This window comes from Petaurus breviceps, unplaced genomic scaffold (assembly GCF_028583685.1).
Source record: "Petaurus breviceps papuanus isolate PSGF00001 unplaced genomic scaffold, PetGlider_PUasm1.0 189, whole genome shotgun sequence".
NCBI classification, from domain to species: domain Eukaryota; kingdom Metazoa; phylum Chordata; class Mammalia; order Diprotodontia; family Petauridae; genus Petaurus; species Petaurus breviceps.
Genome location: NW_027185809.1, coordinates 41,883,641 through 41,910,112, shown reverse-complemented (window position 1 = coordinate 41,910,112; position 26,472 = coordinate 41,883,641). Strand labels below are relative to the sequence as shown.

Below are 26,472 nucleotides of genomic sequence, written 5' to 3'. Positions count from 1 at the left end.
GTAAGATGTGAGATGACATTTGTTAGTAAGTTTTTAACTGTTGTTGTTGCAGCTGTCATCATCATCATCATCATCATCATCATCATCATCATCATCATCATCATCGTCATCATCATCATACTGGTAATGCCAGGAAACAACTGTGATGGTTAAAAAAAAATAAAGTCATCAACAAATCATCAATACAGCTTATATATAGAAGCATTAATGTCTACAGACAGTAAATTTTATAGAAGTTTAAAGGGGAGAGCTCTCTGCAGCATAGAATGGTCTGTGAAGGTATCATAAATAAGATAGGATTTAAATTGGGTTTAGGTTGGCAGATAATAGAGTCAAGGAGGAGGGAATTCAAAGTGGAAGAATGGCATGTTACATGTAGACTATGAATATACCAGATTGTCAGGGCTAGGGATTACTGTTATGAGGATTAATATTTGTTGAATGGAATTTAAATGAGAAAATATGCACATTATCCTTTGTAAGCATTAAAGAACATTAAAAACAATGAACAACACAAATAGTAGCTATCATTATAATAAAAAGACTATGTTCAAAAGAAAATAACAGGTCACTATTTAGAAACAAAATAATACTACCATTGAGATTATCCAAGAAATCCTGGGAGAATGCACAGGAAGCATTAGGAGCACAAGAGAGCATGTTAGAACTAACAAAAAGGTATCTGGGATTGACTAAAAGAGCAGTTAGCAAAGTTCTAAAATAATGCCCAAGTCTATCCTTTGCATTTCTCTACCCAAAGATAATTGCCTGGCCAAGAAAAGTCATTTGTCTTAATAAGCCAAGTGGTAGTGGCGGTTGTCCTTCGTTCTTAGAGGGAACCAAAATGACATCACCATGTTGGAGTCAAGGTACAGTGTGTCCAACTGTAGTTGAACAGACCAATATGAGTTTGGAAGGTTCTACAACAAGTTGGGCACAAATAATGCACATAAACAGAGTTGAGATGTCTCTAAATTTGCACATCTCAGCTTTCTTTAGAGCTACTGCAATTCTGCTTCACTCATGGAGCACAACACGTTCTTTGATACAAGAATACCATGCTTGGCATTCCTTTGCCAACCCACACCATGCCATTGATTCCAAAGTTCTTCAGAGAGACCATGAGACTGTCCTTGTGTCATTTCTTCTGACCTCCATGTGAGCATTTGTCTTTTGTGAGTTCTCTGTAAAATAGTTGCTTAGACAAATGTACATTTGGCATTCAAACAATGTGGCTAGCCCATCGAGTTTATCTCTCTGAAGTAGTTTAAATGCTTGGCAGTTTAGCTCAAGAAAGGGCTTCAATAACCAGTACCTTATCTTGACAGGTGATCATAAGTATCTTCCTAAAACAATTCAAATGGAAGTGATTCAGTTTCCTGGAATGGCACTGGTAGACTGTCCAGGTTTCACAGTCATACAACAATGAGATCAGCACACTAGCTCTGTAGACCTGCAGTTTGGTAGTCAGTACCTCTTCTCTCCCTTACTTTCCTTTGGAGCCTCCCAAACACTGAACTAGCTCTGGTAATGTGTGTGTCAAACACATCATCCATGTGTACATCCCTGGAAAGCATACTGTCAAGGTAAGTGAACTTATCTACGGCATTCAATATTTCTCAATTTGCTCTAACTGATGGTTCCACTTACGAATAGTAGGTAAGGAGGCAGGTAGGTGGTACAGTGGATAGAATACTGAACGTGAAGTCAGGAAGACCTGAACTCAAATCTAGTTTCAGATACTAACTGTGTGACCCTGGGCAAGTCACTTAACCTTTGCCTTATTTCCCTCATCTATAAAATGTGGATAATAGTAGCAATTTAATAGATTTCTTGTTCTATCAATGTGGGTAACCCTTCTACCAGTGCAGAAGATATATGCTTCATACCTTCTTATCCTCTGCGATTTGTTTCATATAACAAAGGTCTTCCGCTAGTTCTTTGACTAGACCAGATTAACCAACATGCTAAATGAACTGTACTATTGTATCTCATTGATAGAGCATATAGCCAGAGCTGGAAGTGACTTCAAAGGCCATTTAACTGAATATTTTCATTTTATAAGTGAGAAAACTTTAGCCCAGGAAAGCTAAGTGACTTCATCAAGGTCAAATAATCAGTAAGCATCACAAGTGGGATTTAAATACAGGTCCTCTCACTGCAGAACCAATGCTCCTTCCACATCTTTTTTCCAGTGATGCATGACCTCAATGACATCTTTTCCTAAACCTCCAACTATGTAAGCCATTGTTACTAATATGTTATGCTCACCATGTGTCTTTGTATAAAATGAGAATAATAATAATTTTAAGACCCACCTCAAAGGGCTATTGTGAGCAAAGCTCCATGTTAACCCTGAAATGCTGTATAAATGTATTACTGCTGAAGTTATTATTTCCATTGCCCTTTGGGTCATTTGCAATTTTGATTCTTTACAGTGTTCTATGATTTATAACCATATAACATTACTGGGAAAATATTCGTGTTAAAAATATGAGTTTTTGTGGCATTAAGCTATTTGGTATCATTGAAAGCATTACACAATGTCCCAAATGCAGTGCATTCTAATCTCTTCCTATTCTGTTTCTGAATAAGGTCATTGTTATAGGATCATCTATCTACAACTAGAAGACACCCCAGAGGTCATTTGAATAGCATAGTGGATAAATGCAATCAGGAAGAACTCAATAACAAGGTTCCTATCCTGGCTCAGACACATGTTAGCTATATGACCCTTGACAAATCATTTAAACTCTACCAATCTCAGTTTCCTCAGCTGAAAAAATGGGGATGATAATAATAGCATCAGCTTCACAAAGTTTTTATTAGTATCAAATGATATAATATATGTAAAGTACTTTGTAAACCTTCAAGTGCTATATAAATATTAGTTATTATTGTTGTTGTTTCCAGATGAGAAAACAGAAGCCCAGGGAGGTTAGATGACCTGCCCAAGGTTGCACAGGTAAACATGGAAGCAGACTCTGGTTCCAGCATCAGGGTTCCTTCACCTACACTAAGCTGTCTCTATCCCTTTAAAGAACCCTGACACAGTATATGCATACAATGGAGAGATAAATAGATCAACAGATAGCTAATGTAATATCAGAAAAATATATAGATAACAGACCAACTCAGAGAATTTCCCATCTAGCAAGAGGCCAGAGTCTGGGGAGTATGTGGTCTTTCATTCATTTTGTTTTTCCACTGTGGATGGTGAGAACAATCTCTTTTGCATTTCTATAGATTTCACTGAGGAAGCTTTTCCCTAAAGCTCAGCGCAATTAAGATAATGTGACCTAACATTTGGAGAATCTCATACTCAACAGGGAATCTTTGTTTTGTTTGGATTCAGTGCTGGATTTCTTGACTGACATTGGTGAACATATTATGTAAGTATGTCTTCCTATTTTATACTTCACTTGATGTCAATACACAATGAGTCCTTGAACAAAAGTTATCTCTGTAGTTGCATTTTAATTTTAACATCTGTGTGGGAGATGACTTATTTTAGGAGAGTATTTAAGACTGCATTTTGTTCTACAAAGTCAGATGCCCTTTAAAAAATTTCAGCAAATAGACACAGTGGTATCTTAAGATTTTTAGATCTCTCAGTTTGTATAACTATAAGTATTTATTCTACTATAGAAAAATTGTATGCAAAAGTCTGTCAATTCCTTTTTTGTGTTTTCTTCTGGGACCTTTTTGATATGTGCATAGACTTTTATTCTTATAAAGACATTATAGAAATAAGAAAATCAGCATGCACTTAGTGAATTGTTCCATGTTTTCAGTCACTCTGTGGGGAGGAGGGTAAATATATTGTCAATCATCTTTTATATTCTTTTGGAGTCCTTTCATCTTTGTAATGTCTTGAAAATCAATCCCCAAGAATCTTAAAAAATGTATCAGCTCCAGCATGAATTTCTTCTGTACATATTTGATGGGATTCAATTGCCTTTCTTATTTTTATCTTTTTAAGTATCATTGTTACTTCCTTACATAGTACTTCACAAGTTGAGATTGTCAGGGTCCAATGGGCTATAGCATTGCCAATGAGTCACTCTGACAACACTGGGTTTAGAAACAAAAGGAGGTGGATTTGCATTCCAGCTCTTCTCCTTACTAGCTTGTCAGTTTCTCTAAGTCATGTTAGTTCTTGATTTCCTCATCTTTTAAATAGTTACTATGACTGCCAAGAACTCTTCCAGATCTAAAACCTCTCAACTACCATGGAAACAATAGCTTACCTGTCCTGTTTGTAGCAGGGGCTTGACACGTGCTCAGACGTCTGTTATTCTTTCCTCCCTTTTGATAAATTTGCTGTTCCTGGCAAATAGGAAGTGTGTATTTTGAACACAGTCCGTGTCCCCAATTCTGAACAGTTCTTTGTAGTCTCTGGGAGGCATAAGCATCATCCCTTCACTTGCTTCCCCGGTGTCATACAGAAAAGAGTCTCAAAATAGTCAAAGTATAATGTTCATATATACTCCCACATGGACAGATGGAAATCACAATTTTCTCTCTAATATTTCAAAGTGTTGCACATTTAACAAAGAACATTTCACAAAGCTTACCAGGTTACTGCTTGCTTAGAACTCAAGACCTTTCTCAAACCATAAGAAAATAAAGCATAGCTAAAGAAAATTAGCTTCCTGTTCCTGATGGAAATCTGGTCCAAACTGAGTATTCCAAGCCACGTGGACCATTTCCCCACAAGGATTTAGGGCGTGGGGCTAACAAAACTCCACCCCTCTCTCAAATAAGAAAGCTAAGTGGAAGATCTTACATGATTCTTTCAATGTTAAAGTCCTTCCAGAAGAGGTCTGGACAAAATTTTTAAGTGTCCCTTTCCAAAATGTTCTAGGAATCCCTGCACAAAGTCTAAACCAAACAAAATAATCCCCAAAATTCTAGGGATCCCTACATGATCCCCTAAAAGTTGAGGTAAATTTCCTCTGGGTCCTTGTTCCCTACAAATGTGAAGGGCCTGATTTTATTCCAGACATGATCTTGCTCTGTAGCAACCGCTACATGAAAGCCAGATGTATTACCTTTTAGACCTCACCCAAGGTTCTCACCCCTGAGAGGGGAGAAATGTAATACCATTCTCTGTTATTGGCTCAAGCCTTCACTGATTGTGTTCCCCCCAATTTTAGGGGTACAAATTCTTCAATTATATTTAACAATTTACAATTCAGTTTAGCTTTTACAAAGGAGTATTTACTTCTCACATATAGCAAGAACAAATATACAAAAATTTTATACCATACTCTGGAGCAGGCCTGCACAATGTAAGGTCCACAGGCTACTTGCAATCCACCAAAGAATTTCAGGCAGATGGGAGAAAATGTAGGGTTACCACTGTGCACTCTCTCTTTTTTGTCACATGGCCCACAGCAACCAACCAACCATTGTCAGTCTGTCTCTAGTCTAACCTATCTGTGGCCAGAAGAAATTTAGCTTATTTTAATTTTGGCCCCTACCCAGTGCCAAGTTGCATAGGTCTGCCCCATGGGCGTAATTCCCCCTTCCCCATCCCCATCACATCTAGTCTCTGGGGAAGTGAGGGGATTAGGTTCACATCATAGTTCAGTTCCATAGCATTAATCCTACCAAGTTCCAAGTCCAAAGTGCCCCCACTCCTTACCTCAGCCTTGCAACCTGCATTCTGAATTCTTAGGGCTTCCCTATTTGACTGACTGCAATATCCAGTCTGAAATACTAGGCTCCAAGCTAAAATTCCTGGGTATGGAACTCCATTCCCTATATCTAGAACAAGCAAAATAAGACCAAAACCCAAGCCCATTTCTTGGGGCAGTGGACCCTCAGGAACTTCTCCACTTACTGCATGGGACCCTACCTATGAATGAATGAGTTCTTCACCCCTGAATGGAGCAGGAAGAGGGTAAGACTATACCTCAGTCAGGTAGATTTAAGGATACAGGCAGTTCTGGTTATGTAGCCAATGGAAAGAGCCTGCTCTCATTGCCTAGGTAAGGCAACAAAGAAAGACCATACCTGTACTATTCTTCTGTCTCTCAGAAGGAAGTCTTCCACATCTCCCCAGTGAATGTATCCATCTTGGGTGATCTAGGCATATGCCAAACACTCATTACATAAAGACTGAGCATTTTTAGCTGTTGTCTAGTAACTCCCCTTTTACAAAAATCAATCTGACTATTACATGGTTAAATGGAACTGGGGTTCTTAGACCCTGAAAATTGAGAGGAACATAATCTATAGAGACTTGAGCAAATAGCAGAGACAGAGAGAATTCCAGTCCTCTAAAGGTGCTAGAGAACCTACCATTATCACAGAAGAAATAGGAAGAGTCTACAAAGGGATTAGGATTATTTTATATTTTTTTTTGTCCATCAGGAATTTCCAGTCAAAAATGCATTACTGGTTAATTGGCTTTTCCGGTGACATGACTCTTTCAGATCTAGCTAGGCTAATCCTGAAATAACATGCATAATCTGTAACTGGTCCTATATCTGAAGTCTTTCTGATTTGATAGATACGGATAGCCCAGGCTTGTGCTTTGTAAAACTAGGATTTTCTCCATGCTATAATAGGATATTAGAGCTATGATATTTTGTGGAGGATTTTAATAGAATTACTAATTTACTAATGACTCTGTGTGCACACATGCACACATGTATGCACACATTCAACATGCCCACATCAGCAGCATGATGTTCTTGATAGAATGTTGGATCAAGAGCCAGAGTGATCTGGGTTCAAATCCCCTTTGATACTCACTAGTTGTGCGACCATGGGCAAATCACTGAGCCTCAGGATCTTCATGTGTAAATTGAAGGTTTAGATTAGTTGGCCTCTAAGGTCCAAAGTAGTTTTAAATCTATGATTCTATGGATGTGTTTGGACTAATTAAGTCTTGCATTTCATGCTAGTAAACAGTCCAACAATACTCCCATTCCATGACAAACAATGCATACTACTTAGGATCATATTGTCTAAGTAGTTTGAGAACTGAGAAATAGTGAGATGTAGTAGAAATGGATCTGAATTTTGAATTAAAAGAGCTGAGTTGTATCCCTGTAGATTATTAATTATAGGCCTTAGGCGAATTACTTACATTCCCTGAGTTTCAATACTTCCATATGGAGCAAGGATTCTTAACCTGGAAATCATAAACCACTAAAGGAGAATGTCTATGGACTACATCACAGTCATGAATTTGGATGGGAAAAAAATTATTTTTATTTTCACTAATATATAACTGAAAGTTAGTATTTTCTTAAATTATGTATGCAAGCACCAAAATATTATTCTGAAAAAGAGTTCAAAGGCTTCACCAGATTGCTGAATAGATCCAACACATAAAAATTGTTTAAGAGTCCCTAGTCTAGAAAATGGTGATGATAATATTTACACATTCTACAGTACACGGTTGTTATAAGGAAAAGATTCTGGAAACTAGAGAACACTCTAGAAGTATCAAATATTTTTATTAGTCATGTTCTCTCCCTATGTCTAATGACATACATACTAGTCAACAGCAGAAGGCAAGGACATTGAGAATTTCCAGCTGGAAGATGATTACCTTGAACTGGAAGTATCCCTGGCACTGGTTCATTATATTCTTTCAATAAATCTAGTTTAGATGACTGCACAGAAACTAATGAAGATTAATTACCCAGAAGTTCTCTTGCATTTGGAATAATCTACACAAATAATTCATCTATTTCCATATGGCCAAATATAAATACATTTAGGTGGCCTCTTTTACTCATGAGGTTTGTTTCTGTCTCTCTTTTACCAAGAATTAATGACTAGGTCATAGCACCCACTCCCTCTCTATCTGTTTTCTCTGATCCTCACTACCTCCACAACTATGACCACACATAACACTGCAAGAAAAGAATACATTCACTTCGCAGAATTGTCTTCCTTACTGGTCACTGACTCTGATGATCCAGTAATCCCTTAGAGGAATATGTGTTTGTGTAGTATGTATGTATTATTATGCATTTATGTATCTATATATGGAGAGAGATGAATCAGAAAAATAAAATAAAAGATTGATCCTTATGTCTAGGTCCCAAAGGAAATCAGAGTAGATTTTATATAAAGATTTATATATTTTTATATAAGAGCGTATGAAAGTACCCTGAGTTTATATGATGTAGGTAGATATTGTGTCCTCTTAGTTAGTCTATGTTATGGAGAATATAACGATGCCTACTTTCCTCATCTATAAAATTGTGGTGTTTAACTAGATAATCTAGATTTTCTAGGTCCAAATCATATCATCTTCTCAAATAGAGATGATCAAGAAATAGAAGAGGAATTGCATATGTTACTGAGAGCAGGGGACAAGTGTTATGGATCAAATCAAAATTTTGTAAAGTTATAGTTTTAGGTCTTTTCAAACTATTTGTAAAATCTAATCCAAATCATATTGAATCTTCTATTCCTCAAAATGTAATGATATATCAGCTAAAATAATAGTAACTATTTTCAAAATTAAAGGTTATTTTGGCATACATTTGTTTATATTTAAAGAGTTTGGTTAGCCCATTTGATCAGAGCATGATGTTCCTGAGATCATGGTTGTGGGTTCAATTCTTGAATGGACCAATTAGCTTTGCTGTATTCTGAAACTACAGATTAACTTCCAACCACAATCTGCTGTTTGGTAAATGTATAACCCATTGGTCACAAAAGAGACTGGTCAGAGAGAATGTGGATGATCAGCAAAATTCTATAACCATTAGAAACCAATGTATCAAGTTGTTATTAAGGACGGAATGTTTGTTAACCCTTAAGATGTCACGAAATTCATTCCTAGTTATTAGTAGGAATCAGTAGACTTGGGCACAATCACTAACTGTAATTTAGGTAAACCACTCAATCTCTTTATGCCTAAAGTTTCTCATCTATCCTCTTCCTCACCCAGCATGTCTTGTCAACTTGTTGATTCTACTTCACATCTCTCATAACATTCTCCTCAATAAGTAAATGACCTATAATCACTTCACAATATGCAATTCAAGAATTGATTAAACACTCTGTTTCTCTTATTACAACCCAAAACTGCATGCACTTTTGAGGCTGGACATCATATAACTGACCTATATCATCCCCATCTTATACTCATGAAGTTGATTGATTTGGGGGGGGGGGAACCTGAGTGTAAGACTTTATATTTATTCCTGCAGAATTTTATCATCTTAGAATCAGCATAATGCTAGCCTTGGAGGTCTCAAACTTGCAACTAACTGAGGTCTGCAAAACTCCCAAGTGCTTTCTAAACAACATTAAAATTGAGAATTGCTTCATAATCTAGTTTGGAGATGTTTAATTAATTAAATAAAAATATGATACAACATAGATAATGATAATTTGTGACTTTCTAAGTCATTATATAGCCCATAAAGCTCTTCTTGAATCCTGACTCTTGTCATCAACTGTGATAATTATCCCTCTTACCTTTGTGTGATTTGCAAATTAGATGAGGATATCATATATACCTTTATTCAAGTCATTGATTAAAAAAAATTAAAGGCATGAGCACAAGCACAGATGCTTATCATACTCCTTTGGAGGCCTCCTATCATGCTAACATTGAACCATTAACAGCCACCTTTTGATTCTGGTCATCTAACCAATTCTTTTTCTTGTCAAATTCATCTTCTTCAAAGAAAAGTATGAAATACTTTTTCAAAAGTTTTGCTAAAATCTAGGCAAACTATATTTGACAAATATTAAGGGCAGGATGGTTTATATTTAGGAAACTGAATAGTACTTTTAATAATCCCAAGATGCTTCCTGGCATACACAAGCAGTATTTTTAATGTATTTCATTTTGTGATTCTATATGATTACAACTTAGGAAACACCACAATCTCCAAAGAATCAGAATAGGGGGTGACCCCCAAAATAGTGAAAAGATACATGAGGGTGGTAACTAGGCTAAATCATATGATAAATAATGATAGGTGCTAAAAGTGCCATAACATCCAGGAAATGGATGATCACAAAAGGAAGTAGTCAGATCATCAAAGAGAAAGGGATCCAACAGTACACACTGAATGCTTCTGCAGAGCAACTCTAAAAATTTTAAACCTATAGGAAAATCCAAAAACACAGTAGATTTTCTAGGTCAGATATGGACAAGAATTATACAGGATGAGAAAGAATAAGTATATGCACTATTAGCAGGAGTCTATACGTCAACGAGATCATGGATCTGTTGAAGTATTTATCCAAATGGGAAAATCTATCCTTTCTAGGAAGGGGAGATAGCACACAAGGCAAATAATAAGACTAAGGAGAAGCAATTTTTTGAGAGATAACTTTAAAAACACAGGGGAAAAAAAAAGAATCAATATTTGCCTCCTTCCCAAACTTAACAGCTTTGCTTATTATTTTGAAAATATGGTGACTGTTTATGGAACCACTGTCACCAATCTGCATGATAAAAAGTTACAAAAATGCATATTTATCACTATCTCTGTGCAAGAGTTGTATAACTCCCTATTTATTTACTCAAAAGAAATGTTCTACCATTTCTATGATTTATTTCTTTCCTGCAATAAAAAAGCCAAGAGAATTTGGAGTCAGGTAGATTTTTCGGTAAAGAGAACTACACACTAAATAGATATTCAGCAGATGGTACTTTATGTTGAAGAGTAACTGGGGGAAGAAAATGTCATAGGATGTTATCATTTTTTCCTAGTTTGCAATGCAAAAAAGACCCACAGGTGAATCTTTGTGTTATACAAAACAATAGTGATGAGACCATCACCAAGGATTAAATAGCTTAGTCTCAAAGAACACGATATCTGGCATTTGACCAACCAGAAATAATCAATAGTAATACTTCCTAACTCAGTCCTTGTGTCTATGGGACCTCAAAGACTTAGAAAAGCTAAAATGCACATCATGTAGAAATAATTTGCCTGTTTTGCATTGACTTGCTAAGCATATGAGAAGGTAAATATCAAGATATTTACAATGGAAAGTGAGCACATTGGACATATATTCAAAAAGTGAACCAAAACAATGTACTTCTATTGACATTCCCTAGAAGCTCCAATTTCTTCCTTTTTTGCTTTTTGTTCCAGAATTGTGATTTCATTGGTGAAGGGAACTCCCTGTGAGAAAACTCCCTGATGCAGATTGGCAATTGCTCTGCACCTTAAAGATTCAGAGAGGTACATAGAGTCTTGGAGACACAGCAATAACAGCCTATGGTCACACACTCAGTATGTGTCAGAGATAGGATTTAAACTTAGACCTTCTAGAATCCAAAACTGGTTCTCAATTCAAAATCCTAGCCGATCAAATGAGCTAACCTGTGTAAAGTGTTTTGCATTCCTCAAAGCATGATATTTATTATTATTATTATTTATAATGATAGCCCTAAATAATAATTAAGAAAACATTTCACTTTACTATTCCTCATTAGTTTTACTGGACTTTTGGCGTCTACTCCCAAATATTAATTTACAGTTTTCAAGTCAGTTTGAAAATCTGTGAGATGACTTCAGAGAAGATAGGGCAAGCAAAGAACCTTTGTCTATTCTCCTAATCGCAATGAAAAAAATATCCAGCATAAATATACCAGGAAGTAAAGTATTCCCAATAAAGGATATGCTTTCTTTCTTGTGTTGTTTTGGAAATATCTTATATCAAATTGCATTTCCTGAATCTGAGCATATTCATAAGCCCCTATTACTTCAGCCTGCTGAAACCAATATAATTTAATTTCCTAACAATTCTTATGCACAAATATCTTACAAGGTACATCATTGACAGTGATAAAAATGCTTCAATAAGAAGCAAGGAGAGGTGATGAAAATAAACCAAGGGAGATCAGGTTAATAGTAACCTTGGAATTATAGAAGCTTACTGAATAAAAAGGAAGGAGTTTCATAATTGCTTCTGGTTGATTGATATGGCAACTTTACCAATACTACAAGCCAAAATAACAATAAATCACACACTTCAACACTACTAAGTACTCATATATTTTAGTTTAACCTTAAAAGACACTAGTAACTGCACAGGAAATTAAATTAAATGGATTCTGTAGAGCAAAATTAAAATATAATGGCTATGCATTCCCTTAGCTGAAGTGTAATAAGGATGGAGATTTTGTATACAATATAGACTTGCAAAGAATTAATAAAGTTTATCAGCCTAAGAAGCAGCTTCCCAATTTACCCTTCCCCTATTTAGCATAACATAGATGGCAAAATCCTTAAAAGAAGAATTCTTTCCTTTTGGGCGACTTAAAAACAGCTCTGTCTCATATGCTCCAAGAAAGTCAGAAACAAAAAGAAATATCCTATATTCCAATATATTCATAGTAGCACTTTTTGCTGTACCAAAAAAAACCTGAAAATGAACTGTCTTTATTTATTTATATTGTAGTTTAATATTAATATTAATTACAGTATTAATATTAATATGAAAGAATAGGCAGGTAGGTAAAGAATTGGGCCTAGAAGAATCAGGAGGACCTGAATTCAAATCTAACCTCAGACACTTATTAGCTATGTGAGTTGGGACAAGTCACTTAATCTTTTGCTTGCCTCAATTTCCTCAGCTGTAAAATTGGGGGTGAAAATAGCATCTACCTCCTAAAGTTGTTGTGAGGATCAAATGAGATAATATTTTTAAGTGCTTAGTACAATTCCTGGCACATAGCAAGTGTTATATAAATGCTAGTTGTTATTATATTATTATGTGAATATTATTAAATATCATTGTCTCATAAGAAATAACAAATATGATAAATTCAGAAAATGTGGAAAGACCCATATGAATTGATGCAGAGAGAAGTAAACAGAACCAGGAAAACAACATATGCAATGATTATAACCATGTGACTGAAAAAGAAAATAAAATGAAGCCAAAGGCTTTGTAGTTATATCCAACACTGGACCTAGAAATGAGATGAGTAAATGAAATCTCATTGTAGGGGACAATGGATATATAAAGTTGCTATGTTGTTAAAACAGGAATATGAAATTTTGCATACACCGTCATATGCTTCTGATGACTTTGATTCTGATGACTGATTGGTTTTATTTAATTCCAGGGCAGGGAAAGACACAATTGGTTGTAAGAGCAGAGGAAGGAAGGATTTCAAGAAAAACAAAATACAAAATAAAACATTTTTTTAATGATTCAAGAACTTTAATGAATTTTGATAAGTCATTTAATTTCTCACCACCTTAATCTCTTATTCTTTCTCAAAAAGTGGTATTTCAAAAACTAGAAAAGGACTGGTATATACAAAAGTATTTGTAGCAACTCTTTTTGTGGTAGCAAAGAATTAGAAGTTGAGGGAATGCCCATCAATTGGGGAATGGCTGAATAAGTTGTGCTATGTGATTGCAATGAAATACTATTGTGCTATAAGAAATGACCAGAAGGATGGTTTAAAAAAATCTGAGAAGACTTACATGAACTAATGTAAAGTGAAGTGAACAGAACCAGCAGAACATTGTATATATCATATAACAATATCATACAAAGAACAGCTATAAATGACTTAGCTATTCTCAGTAATACAATGATCCAAGACAATTCCAAAGGACTCATACTAAAAAATACTATCCTTCTGGAGAAAGAACTGATGAAGTCTGAATGCAGATTAGAGTATACAATATTTTACTTTATTTTTTCATGGGGGGTTTTTGTGGTCAATGTATTCTTTTACAATGTAACTAATGCAGACATATGTTTTACATGATTACACACATATAACCTATCTCAAATTACTTATTATCTCAGGGAGGGGAGAGGGAAAGGAGAGAATTTGGAAATCAAAATTGTTTAAAAATGTTATTATATGCAATTGGGGAAAAATAAAATATTGTTTTCAAAATAATTAGATTTTTAAATATTTGAGGATATTTCTCTACAAAAGATCATAAATGCAAGAATGGGAGGGGTAGCACCAGGGGGCACCCTCAGTTTACAATCATAGAACACACATATTCCCAGAAGATTATTACCACAGGTTCAAGGTACTCTATAGGTCTGCACACCTAAAAGCTCATGAATCCTCAATGATGTGTATACCTTTCAATAGTCATCCAAAGGAAACAAATAGCTCAAAACAAAGGTATTTGCTAGAATACCCTAGTAAGAAGTGTTATTGGAGAAATATCTCCTGAGTTCATGTGGTGGATAATTGCTTCCAAAAGTATATTTACCTCAATGATGAAATTATAGAGGTAAGAACCTAGGGTTATTATTATTAATTATTATTATTATCATTCTTAAGCATAGGTTCAGACCTTGGAGAAAACAATCATGAGGATTCTACCAAGTATTCATATAGGTAAAATTATATCATAGTAACAGAAAAATAATTATTGTACATATTATAATCTCATACTTTCCTCTTAAGCCATAGAAGTTAAAGAGAAAATGCATCCATAATCCCACGTTTTCTTCAATGTCATAAAAAATGAACAAATTTAGTTAAGCAAAGTCATAATAAGGAAACAAACTTCATGAAACATAAGATAAACTAAAATCGGTTATGAATTAAACTACAACTAAAGGTTTCACAAATAGGTTGATTGAGGAGGAGGATCTGTGTGTCACCAAGGAGTCACAGGCAGTTGAGATTCTTCCTTTAGCTGCTTATCTAAGGAATGCTTTAGGCTTTTAAGTGAATTTTTACATTTCATGGAATAGCTTAACCTTAAAATGTACTAGTAAGCTGCACAAGAAATTAAATTAAATATTAATTAAATTAAATAGCACTTTAAGGTTTGCAAAACACTCTATGATGAATGGAAAATATGGACTATAATTAAATACTAAATTGTGTGTTATAATCAGAGAATAAGAGAGTACATACCTAGAATGTTCTCCTTCCTCTCCTCCATCTCTTAACATCCCTAATTTCCTTCAAAATTCAACTCAAATGCTACCTATTACTTTTGTTTTATTTTAGACTCAAAGGACAGAACACAAGTACAGAATAGAGAAAAGAAACAAATATATGTCATAAACTTAAATACAAAGTAAGAAAGGAAAAAACAGTTCATTGCATAGCAGAACATAAGAGAGGATTCAAAATATGTAAAAATAAATTTTCATTTTAAGAAAGCCTGTATTATAAATAATACACCTGGTGGTGAGAATTGTCCATCTTTTCTTTGCTTCCATGTGAAATTTCTTTTGTTCTCTACTGTGAACTTTTTTACTTTGTTCTTTTTTTCCCTCCTCCCATAACCCCGGAAGACTAAATAAAGTTTAGATATGTTTCCCTATAGCTATAGATATATACGTACACACAGACATATATAGACGTATACTTTCCCAAACATATTCTACTCCTAATCTTTGTTTTTATATTTGTGCATATTTCTTGTTTCCTATCTATCCCTCCTGCCCCTTCTACTTTACTTCTACCCACTACCTTTCTCTCCTATTACTTGTCTTTCCCCATCCAAGAATCCCTCCCATTCCCATAAACATATATATATATATATATATATATATATATATATTAAGCAATCTGTCCTCATGAATCACTTATAATCAGTCTTTGGTAGGTACCATATATTTCTACTAGTTCTTGTATGTCAAATCTTCTATTATGTTCAGGATGTTTTTAACAAAGTCTTGGGGGGTGGCTAGGTGGTGCAGTGAGTAAAGCACTGGCCCTGGAGGCAGGAGGACCCAAGTACCCAAGTTCAGTTCTGGCCTCAGACACTTAACACACACACACACACACACACACACACACACGCCATGTAACCTTGGGCAAGTTACTTAACCCCAATTGCCCTCCAAAAAAAAGGCAAAAATAAAAGTCTTGAAAGCCTGAGAGTTTATCAAATGTCCATTTTTTTTTCATTCAGGATAATTCTTAATTTGGCAGGGTATGATATTTTCGGTCAGAGCCCCAGTTCTTTTGCTCTTCAATATATTGTGTTTCAAGACCTGCAGTCCTTTAATGTCTCTGTTGCTAGGTCTTGTGAGATTCTAATTGTGGCACCACCATATTTAAATTGTTTTAATCTTGATGCATTTAATAATTTATCCTTGAGCTGGGGCTTCAGAATTTGACTGATATTCCTATGAAATTTCCTCATAGGATCTCTTTTAAGTGGTGATCGATAGATTTTTTTTCTATTTCTACTTTCCCCCCTTGTTCTAATGCTTCAGGACAATTTTCTTTAATTACTTTGTATATTACTGTATCAAGATCCTTTTTTTATCATAACTTTCAGTTAGTCCAATTATTTTTATATTTTCTCTTCTTGATCTATTCTCCAAATCTGTTGTTTTTCTTCTAAGATATTTCACTTTCTCTTCTACTTTTTCATTATCCATATTTTGGTTAGTTATATCTTGATCTCTTATAATTTTACTGGTTTCACTTTGCCTAATTCTAATTTTCAAGATGTCATTTTCTTCCTTAAGATTCTGGATCTCATTTTCTAATTGACTGACTTTTCTTTCATAACTTTCTTGTTTTTCTTGGATTTTTTTTTTTTTTTAGTTTTTCCTCCATCTGTGTCATTTGATTTTTAAAGTCTTTTTTAAGATCTTCTATAAATTATTTTTGGGCAGGTCACCACTTGATGTTACTCTTTGGGGGTTTCTTTACTTCAATATCCTCCTCTGAAGATGAACCCCAGTCATCTCTATTCCCACAATAGTTTTCTATGGTTGGTTTCTTTCTCCTTTGCCTGCACATTTTTTTGTGGTAATAGCTTAATTTTTGTAATCACCTCTAGTCCTGGGGTATAGGAAATGATGCCTCTGGCCCCAGATCTTCAGTTCTCCCCTCTAGCCTGAAAGCAAATACAAACCTCCAACCTCCTGTAAGTGCCCACAGCCAGGGGCTTTCTGCTCCACTGCTTCTGCACTCCCCAGGGCATATGCTGGTTCCTTCTTGTCCCTGCAGCTCTCAGCAGCACAGCTGGGTCTGGTGTTCTTTATCAGCAGAGATTCCCTCAATCTTCCTGTGCTCAAATGACCAACTCGCCTCACTATGGGGTAAAAGTTCCTGTGGCTGGGGCCAAGGCAGCCTCTCAAACCAACCAAAACCTGGGCTTGCCATTTGCTGTTTAAGAGGCTTGCTGCAGGGTGTTAAAACAGAACCTAGCCTGGAGGTATTTACTCTTCCCTGAGACCAAACCTTGTCCTGGGATTTTTCTTCTGATCTTCTCAAATTGTCCCAGGAAGACCCAGGCTGTGCCCCTATTCTTATTTATTTCCACCTACACTTTGTTCACCCTAAGGTGTTATTTTAGCTCTTTTGTGAGGGAAAATCTTGAGAGCTTGGAATTTTCTTACCTACTCCACCATCTTCCCAGAATCCTCTCCTACCTCCTACTTCTTGAGAACTTAACCCCCAGTCTCTAAGAAAAGATTTGTCCAAAAAATTTGCTTTGTATTTATTTTGTATATTTATATGTTATCTCTCCCAATAGAATGTAAACTCCTTCAGGGCAGGACCTGTTTTACTTTTATCCTTGCATCTCCAGTACCTAAAACTGTGTCTGGAAGACAATAGAACTTTTTACAAATGTTTACTCGGTCAGTTAATGTATAAGATATTAATTATTCAATATGTTTTATAAATACAAACCAAGTTTGTCAGGCTATGATTAGGACCATGAAGGGTTTCACGAAGTAGGGAGCCGGGGGTTTGAAGTAGTTTAATAGAGTTAAGAGATCCTTCAATAGCTCATTTAGGGTAGCCTTCTCCTAGTTTCCTGGTGGGTTGTTCCTACCTGATTATATTGTATTTAATGTGATATTAAAATTAATCAAATATTACCTCTGAAAGGGCTTATAATTCCTTTTAAAGGGCAGATATAACATACAGTGAAAGACAGAGCCACAGAATTGTTGCCCAATTAATTTTAAACACAAAACTAAGAGCTTAAAATTAATCCTCTAACTAATGACTGATCAGGGCTTCTCTGGAAATAATGGGGAAATGTGAGTACATTGAGGGAGTGAAAAAGTTAAAAAATCCCTGCTGCATTTTGACAACTTTCAAGTAAAAGGAACAAAAAGATCCCCTAAAGGGCTATTAGAATAATTTAAATTTGAGCTCACTAAAGCATGTACTAATGTTTTAACAGCTGGGGTGGTTAAAGATTCTTCTGCTTAAGCAATATTAAATAGCTGACAACAAGCAGGCCAGGTGAGAAAGACCCCGAGTAAAGCCAACAGTCAGTAGTATAAGCAACACAGTGAGTCCATGAGGGTCTGTTTAACTGGGAACTGTACACTCTCTCATAAAAATGAGTGTGACTAGAATTGGCTTTCATAATTTAACATGAGCCAATTTTATCCATCATTGAAAGCTCACTATGTGGACTGAGACCACACCAAGCAATAATTTAGGCTATTGTAAGAATCCAGAAAAGAAATGCCTATACTTAACAGCAGCAGCATCAATGAATGCTGGGCTAATGACTGTAGGCTGTAAGCAGTGTACTGTACCCAAGCAGTATTGGGGCAGTAACTACATGATGCAACTGAAAATGGAGATTTGTCGATTATATGATTCATTGGTTCTATATAGAGAAGCAAGCTGGAAAATTCAGAATCAGATTTTGGGACCTGCATTGTTAGTATCTTTTCTTCTCCCTCCTTTTAGGCAACTATGCACCCTAGTGGGGTCATTAGTTTATCCCTTCATTCCTTCAACAATTATTTCTTGCAAATCTATTATGGACAAGACAAAGCACTAGGTGAGATAGGGAACTCAAAGCTCAAAATGCCTGTATAATTTTATCAAGAGGCAGAATGTTCTATGTGTCACAAAAGAGTATGCTACAAGGATTATCATGTATTTATTTGAATATATGGTACAAGCCTTAATAGAATTTAAGTACCTTAAGAACAGAGAAATTTTTTGTCTTTATAGCCTCAGCACTTAATACAAAATCATTGATTAGAATAAAATATAGAAGAGAGACAGTTTGTTGCTGGCTATTTATTCAAAGTCCATATTTTTTCTTACATATTCTTCTTACCTTTTCTGAAGGGTAAGCAAGCAGTGTCATGGTTTGTTATTTTTTTTAATGGATATGTTGTCTGATTTTTAAAAATTCTTATTTCTAAGACTGATTAAAAATATTTTTTCATGTTTTAAAGTAGACACCATCTCAATAATTCTGGCATAGAAGGTCAACCTACCCCAGAAATGTAACCTCTTAAGAGAACAGGTAGATAGGGAATTGGCCATGGTGTCAGAAAACCTTGGTTCAAAGCTCACTTCATATGCTTACTAGCTGTGTAAGCCTGGGAAAATCATTTAAAATCTTTGGGCTGCACTTTCCTTATCTGTGAAATGAGGAGATTGGACTCAATGTCTTCTAATGATCCTTCTAGCTATAAATCTATGATTCTCTTACTCCAGAGACATCCATTTCTGCTTCATATTACACAGAAATGCAAAGGCAGAACAGGCTTGCCCTTGTGCCTAGTCCTCTGGCACTATTTATTTCTTTATAAATCTAAATGTGACATGTAAGTATGGTAAAGTCGGAGGATCAGGGTGCAAATCACAGTTCTGTCACTTAACTATGTGGTGTTGAGCAAATCATTTGTGTGAATTTCATCTTCTTCATCTATAACATGTTGAGTTGAACTAGATGACCTCCAAGTTCCCTTCTGACTCTAAATCTTTCATCCCAAATATATTATTACTTATAAACATTTCTTATTATTGTTGTCATTTTTAACTTCATTCTCATATTTTTTTAATGAAGTTCAGTTAAAATGATCCTGGGAAAAGTCACTATTCTGCTATCATTCTTTGACTTTAATATTCTGTAGACTTCTGTACAGGTAGATTAAAATAATTTTTCCTCATTTTTGTTCAGTTGTTTCAGACTCTCTGTGACCCCGTTTGAGGTTTTCTTGGCAAAGACACTGGAATATTTTGCCATTTCCTTCTCCAGCCCATTTTACAGATGAGGAAACTGAGGCAAACAGGATTAAATGACTTGCCAATGGCCACACAGCTAGTATCTGAGGCCAGATTTAAATTCAGGAAGATGACTCTTTCTGACTCCAGGCAGTACTCTAACCACTGTACCACCTGGCTACCAACATAAAGTAATTGTTCTTCCTAATTGAATCAAAGTATTGAGATATAAGTTCATCTTCTATTGCCCCTTAAGTAACATATTATCTTTTTTTCATCTTTTTCAATCATAGGAGTGTAAGGTTAGGATCTCAGAGTCATTTTAATTTGCATTTCTCTAATTTTCAGTGATTTGGGATATATATATATACATATATATACACACACACATTCACATATGTATATATATATGACTCTTGATAGATTGAATTTGTTACTTTGAAAATTGCCTATGAACATTAACCAATTGAGGGATGACTCTTATGTATTTGAATCAATTCCTGATAGATATTGGATAGCAGAATTTTATCAATAGTCATTTATTGCCTACTGTGTTCCAATGTACCAAGAGCTGGACACATTAATATGGAAAAAAAAATACAGTCCATGTCCTTGAGGAACTTATAATCTAATAAAAGATAACACAGAAAAGGAAGCTGAAAGCTAAAAAAAAGCTAGTAAAGAAGTCAAAGAAGTCCAAAATGAGTACAGTCTTGTGACAAATAAGCAGTTTGAATAGATATCAGGAAAAAAAATACTACAAATATTTCTCTCAGTTACTGGTTTCTCCTCTGTTAGAAGCAGGACTAATGCCAACACACTCTTAGTTTAGGCTTGATGTTAGGACAAAATGCGGCACTCATAAGTCACTGAACATTTAACAAAGAGAGATTTACTTTGACCTAATATAAGAAGGATCTACAACAAGGCAATAGTGGTACTTAGCTTCTCTGGACATGGCTCCCTTCAATCTCCATGTGAATTCCCATCTGGTCAACAGGGCAGAGTATCGGGACTTGTATAATGACAGGGTATAATAACTTGTGTTGTCTTCAGAAATCCAGTTAATCTGAGGGACCCCAACCTCACATGGGCAGGTTGTTTGTTTGTTTGTTTTAATGTCCTTAGATATCCAGGAAAAGAAAGGAAGCAAGGACCATTCAGGGTCCCAGTGACTACTATGTCTCCTTTTTAAGGGAAACTAATCCTTGTCACAAGAGAGAAGGAGCACTTACCTATGTTATAGAGGAAAGGAGAGAAGAATGGACCTAATCCATGTTGTGGGGAAATACTTGTGGACATTAGTCCTATCATAACCTGTAATTTTAACTAGATCCTTTTTACCTTATGTGATCCTTTCTATTACTTGAACTATTGCTCATCCATATTTGTAAAAAGTACTTTCTTCTTTGATCCACAAATTTGATTATAATATGACCTTTTATATATTTAGGTCATGTATCCATTTGAAGCTTATTGTGGTATATGGTATGAGATCTTGCTCTAACCCTAATTTCTGCAAGACTGCTTTCCAATTTTCTCATTAGTTTTTGTCAAATATTATGTCCTTACCCTAGTAGCTGGGGTCTTTGAGTTTATTGAACACTGTTTCTATGACCATTTACTTATATAGGTTATATACATCATTTGTTACACTTGTCAACTTTCCTTTTTTTTTAGCCCATACCAAATACTTTTGATGACTATCACTTTGTAATATAGTTTGAAATTTAGTACTGTTAAGCCCCCTTCTTTCCCACTTTTTCTTTCATAATTTCCCTTAAGAATAAGAATCTAGACCTTTTGTTCCCCCAAATGATTTTTGTATATTCCTAATTCTCTAAAGTAATTCTTAGGGACCTTGATTGTTATGGAACTGAATAAGCAAAATAGCTTAAGTAGCATTGTATTTTTAATTATATTGTCACATTTCAAGGCACCTGAAGTTTTAAGAGACTCTGTAAGAAAACAAGTTTTTACCTTGAAAGCATGGTATTGGAACAAAAAGGGAAAGGAGAACTCAAGCAACTGACATAAAAATGCTTTTTTAAAAAATGGAACAACAGACTGAATAACTTCACAACTGTTGCATGCAAATAGCCAGAGGCCTTTATGTTACAAGCATGAGGTCACCAAAGAAAGTGGTACAGATTTTGACTGATAGATTTAACTCCAAAAGCCAGAGGCAGCAGCATTTATAAACTAAACTGACTCCCCAAATTTAGCTTGTGCTTCCAAATTGAAAATTAGTCACCTTACAAAGAAGATGGGGAAGGTCGACTACCTAGCTTAAGGAGTAATGATTTTCACCCCACCAAAAAAAAAAAATCAGCTCCCTCCCATCACCCTGATTCCTGACCTGACATCGATTACAGTTCAAATTAATTTCCCTTGCAACTTCTCCCCCAATCCCTTTGCAAACCCAGTAAACATCATGTCTCCTCAGTCACAAAATACTTCAGCAAGAGTGCGTGACTCCATCAGAGCTTAATAACCTTTCTCCCAGCAAGAATAATAGAATGGTGGCCTTCTTGGGCTGCTTCCATCAATTTCTATTAAACTTATCCTTCAAAGCTGTCAGGCAACTCAATTCTGTATCCACCGATAGGGAGCTCTGGCAGATGTGAAGAAGGAGGGGCAGGGGTGGGAGGTGAGAGAACCTGGGAGCAATGGGAGGGTGCAGCAGGAGTGGCTCACTCAGGGGAGGGGCATCACCAATGTGACCTGTATATAGCCACTGCAATCAGGGAAGCGCCACTTAATCTCACCAAAGCTATTAGGAGATACATTTCCAGGCCGCATCTAGCTCACTCAGAAAGATAACTGCCTTCCAGACTTCAATATACCTTGAGAGAATTAGATTTTTCTAAGCTAGGGATTGAATTTTTTCCCCCATTTCTTCATTGTAACTGGTGCCTCATGCAAACAATTTTGTTTTCCAGTTTATTGGTGGAATATGACATGGTGCTAAGTATTCCGCAGGCAGGACAGCTTCCATCTAGAAAATTGTTTGAGGGTTCAGCTTTATTTAACTATTTGCCTGATTATTTCAACCAAAAGAGGTGCTGGAACAGAGCCTAATCAGAAGAACTATAAAAATTAAATGTTCTTTATAGTTTCCCTGAAGCAGGCCCAAGTGAGTAAAAGATATGGCCCCTCCTTCCCCATAGAGCTAAATTGCCCAGCTGCGACTCAGCTGATTATAATTGTTCCTTCAGGGGTCCAGACAGTAAGCTTGATTCCCAAGCAGTCATATATGGCCTCAAGGTTAGTGGAGTAATAACACAAATCAAATTTGCTAGTTTCACTATGGAAAGGCAAATGCCATACTTGTTGAATTGGAGAATCAAAAAACAACCAGTCGCGGAACACCTGACTTTTTCTCATTAAAACCCTGAATTGGGTACCAAATAGATTTTGAGACATGAAGACATGAAAGGGAACTGAGGAAATTATGAAATTCAGATAACAATAAGCCCATAACTTCACAGAACTTAAAAATCTGGTAGTGGAAAAGTAACAGACACGGGTAACTATAATGGACAATATTATAAAATAAACAAATTAGAGGACTTGCAAAACATCCACCACCATCCTTGCCTAATGAGGAGAGTTCAGACAGAGGCCGAATTTGAGTTGCATATTAAGAGGCATCATGGTGTAATAGAGAGCTGGCTTTGGAGTCAGAGAGATCAGGGTTTAAGTCCCACCTGTGACAAATACCTGCTATCTGATTTCCAAACAAGTCACTTACCCTCTCAATGTCCTGCGCAAGTCACTTAATCTCTCAATGTCCTAGGCAAATCACCTTAACCTCTCAATGTCCTAGGCAACTTTCTAAGACAGTTATTTGCAGGGCAAGTGTTGATATGCTTTGGTAAAGAGAGTTTTGCCAACAGGAGCTACCTAAACAAATGAAATTACAGATATTTCCACACCAGACTCCCTCAAATAAATAAAAAAAAAGGATGTATAAGAATTCAACAAAAAGGGAAGAGATGGTGTTCCAGGCACAGGACTCAACACATCCTCAACAAGACTCATCAAATACTAACGATGTTATAAGGTATATTCAAGGCTCAATTTGATAAGAGTACAGAGTGTATGGAAAGATATAATATATGCTAAGACTAGGAAGTTAGGAAAAATTGTGGAGAGCTTTCAATGTCAAACAAAAGAATATAAGCATCATTCAGTGTTCTGATTTTTTTGTTGTTGTTACTGTTTTGGGGTTCTCAACAGACATGTGACAGCACCAGATCTGAGTGTCAGAAAAATGATTCTGACAGTGGCAAGAGGGAAAGATCAGAGGGGGGAAAGCCCGGAGAGAGACAGACCTGTCGGGAAGAAACAGTCCAAGCAGGTGGTAATTGGGGTCTGTACTAGGATGGCATCTATAGAAATAGAGAGAGCTGATACAAGAGATATTGCAAAGGTGGAATCAATAGGGCTTGGTGACTGATTGGCTGTGAGAGATGAGGGAGACAAAAGTCAGATAAAACCCAAGGTTTCTAATATGAGAAACAAGACAAATAGTGGGAAAATATTCTGAAATGACCTAAAGCAATTTAGCACTTAATTGCTCCAGATGTCTCACTAGATATATGTGTAGTCTTGTAGGAAAATCACAGGACTGAGAGGCAATAAAACTGATTTTAATCTCTGTCTGACCTCTATGATTTTTGTGAAGATTAACTAAATAGTAATAGAATTTAACATTTATACATCTATTTAAGGTTTATAAAACACTTTACATATATTATCTCATTTAATCCCAAAAGAAAATAATAAGAATCGTACTTCTGGAAGGGATCTCACTGTGCCAACTGCCTCAGTTTACTGATGGAGAAGAGGAAATCTAGATACATAAATTACTTGACAAGGCCATATGGCTAGTCTATAATAAATCCAAGACTACAACATAGCTTTCACTAATCCCTTTTAGGGCTCTGATTATTTATCCTATGCTACTTTGTTATAAAGCAAGCCTACAACCCTAATCAAAATTGGGAAGCAGGTGAAATTTTCCTTAGTGTCCCAGATTCCAAATTGTGTTCCATTTACTTGACTCTGTAGTCCTTTTCCAGACTCACTCACTGATTTCATGTTTTCTTTATATTACAAAAAGTTCTGGACTTGAAATTAGGAAGACCTTGGTTTGAATCCTACCTCAGATTTACTAGCTATTTGACTCTGGGAAAATCAGTAAACTTCTTTATGCCTATTTCTTCATCTGTAAAGAAGGAATAATCTTGACACCTACCTGACAGGATAATTTTGAAGATCTAATGAGATAATGTATATATAAAAATTTTGTAAAAAAGTTTAAAACACTATGACTATAAGCTGTTATCATCATCATTATAACTCATCTCATTCTCCTCTTTTTTGATGAAGTTAAAACAGTTCTGAGATAAGCCATTATCCTGTTAATAACCTTGTGTATTTAATGTTCTATAGACTATTGCACAGATGATTAAAATAATTGCTTTTTAATTTTTTTTTAAATTAAGCCTATATGCTAATAGATATAAGCTTCTATAAATTCACTGAGAGCATCTTTCAGAAAACTCCCGTTATCAACCTAGTGATTTTCCTAAAGCACATGTCTTATCATGTCACTCTCCTACTCAGTAAACTCTGGTAGCTCTCAATCATCTTCAGCATCAAATACAAATTGCCCTGTTTGGCATTCAAAGCCCTTACTAACCTAGCTTCCTCCTACTTTTCCAGCCTTCTTACACCTTATTCCCATCGCACATTCTTTCCAGTGACATTGACCTCCTGGCCATTCCCTACACAAAACGCTCCATCTCTCAGGTCCAAGAATTGTCTCTGATTCTCCCCCGTGTTTGGAATGCTCTCCCTTCTCATCTCCACCTGTGCTTTTCAGGTAATTTTTCAGCCTTATCCAACTCTTCATGACTCCATTCAGGATTTTCTTGGCAAAGATACTGGAATGATTTGCCTTTTTCTTCTCCAATTCATTTTACAGGTGAGGAACGGAGGCAAACAGGGTTAAGTAACTTGCCCAGGCCACATAGCTAGTAAATGTCTCAGGCCAGACTTGAGTTCAGGAAGATAAGTGTTCCTGCCTCCAGGCCTGACACTCTACCCACTGTGCCACCTGCTACTTCAGAGTAAGTGCCAACTAAAGCCCATCATTTACTGGAAATCCTCCCCAAGCCCTGTTAATTCTAATTCCTCCACTCTAATTATTTCCTGCATATCCTTGTAAAGGATGGCTTGCTGCCTATATATTTGCTTGCATGTCTCCCTTAGACTGTAAGCTTCTTGAGGGCAGGGATAGCTGTACTTGTTTCTTTTTATATCGCCAGCACATAGCACAGTGCCTGGCACATAGTAGTCACTTAACAAATGTCTATTGATTGATTAATTGGGCAATGGACATGAAATGAATGTCATTCTTTCCCCATATGAGTTTTCTTTTTTCTGATAGATATCTGTATTTTCAATGTAGCTTGGAAAATATAAGCATTTAGTATGATATTTGCTAAAATTCTTATTCTCATATTTTCATGGATCAAAGTTGGTTCTGGACAATTGTG

The 26,472-nt window shown here is 35.8% G+C and overlaps 1 long non-coding RNA gene across 2 annotated transcripts in view; it reads left to right on the top strand.

The window, feature by feature from the left end:
- Positions 1-1,195: 1,195 nt before the first annotated feature.
- LOC138164481 (uncharacterized) overlaps positions 1,196-26,472 on the top strand; it is a 42,022-nt gene continuing 16,745 nt past the window's right edge. Inside the window, exons 1-4 of one of the 2 annotated variants that reach the window (XR_011169075.1) lie at positions 1,196-1,586; positions 3,247-3,392; positions 25,637-25,796; positions 25,899-26,043. This is a non-coding gene — a long non-coding RNA (uncharacterized lncRNA). The remainder of the gene's footprint in view (positions 1,587-3,246; positions 3,393-25,636; positions 25,797-25,898; positions 26,044-26,472) is intronic. The other variant, XR_011169074.1, reaches the window with a different exon arrangement.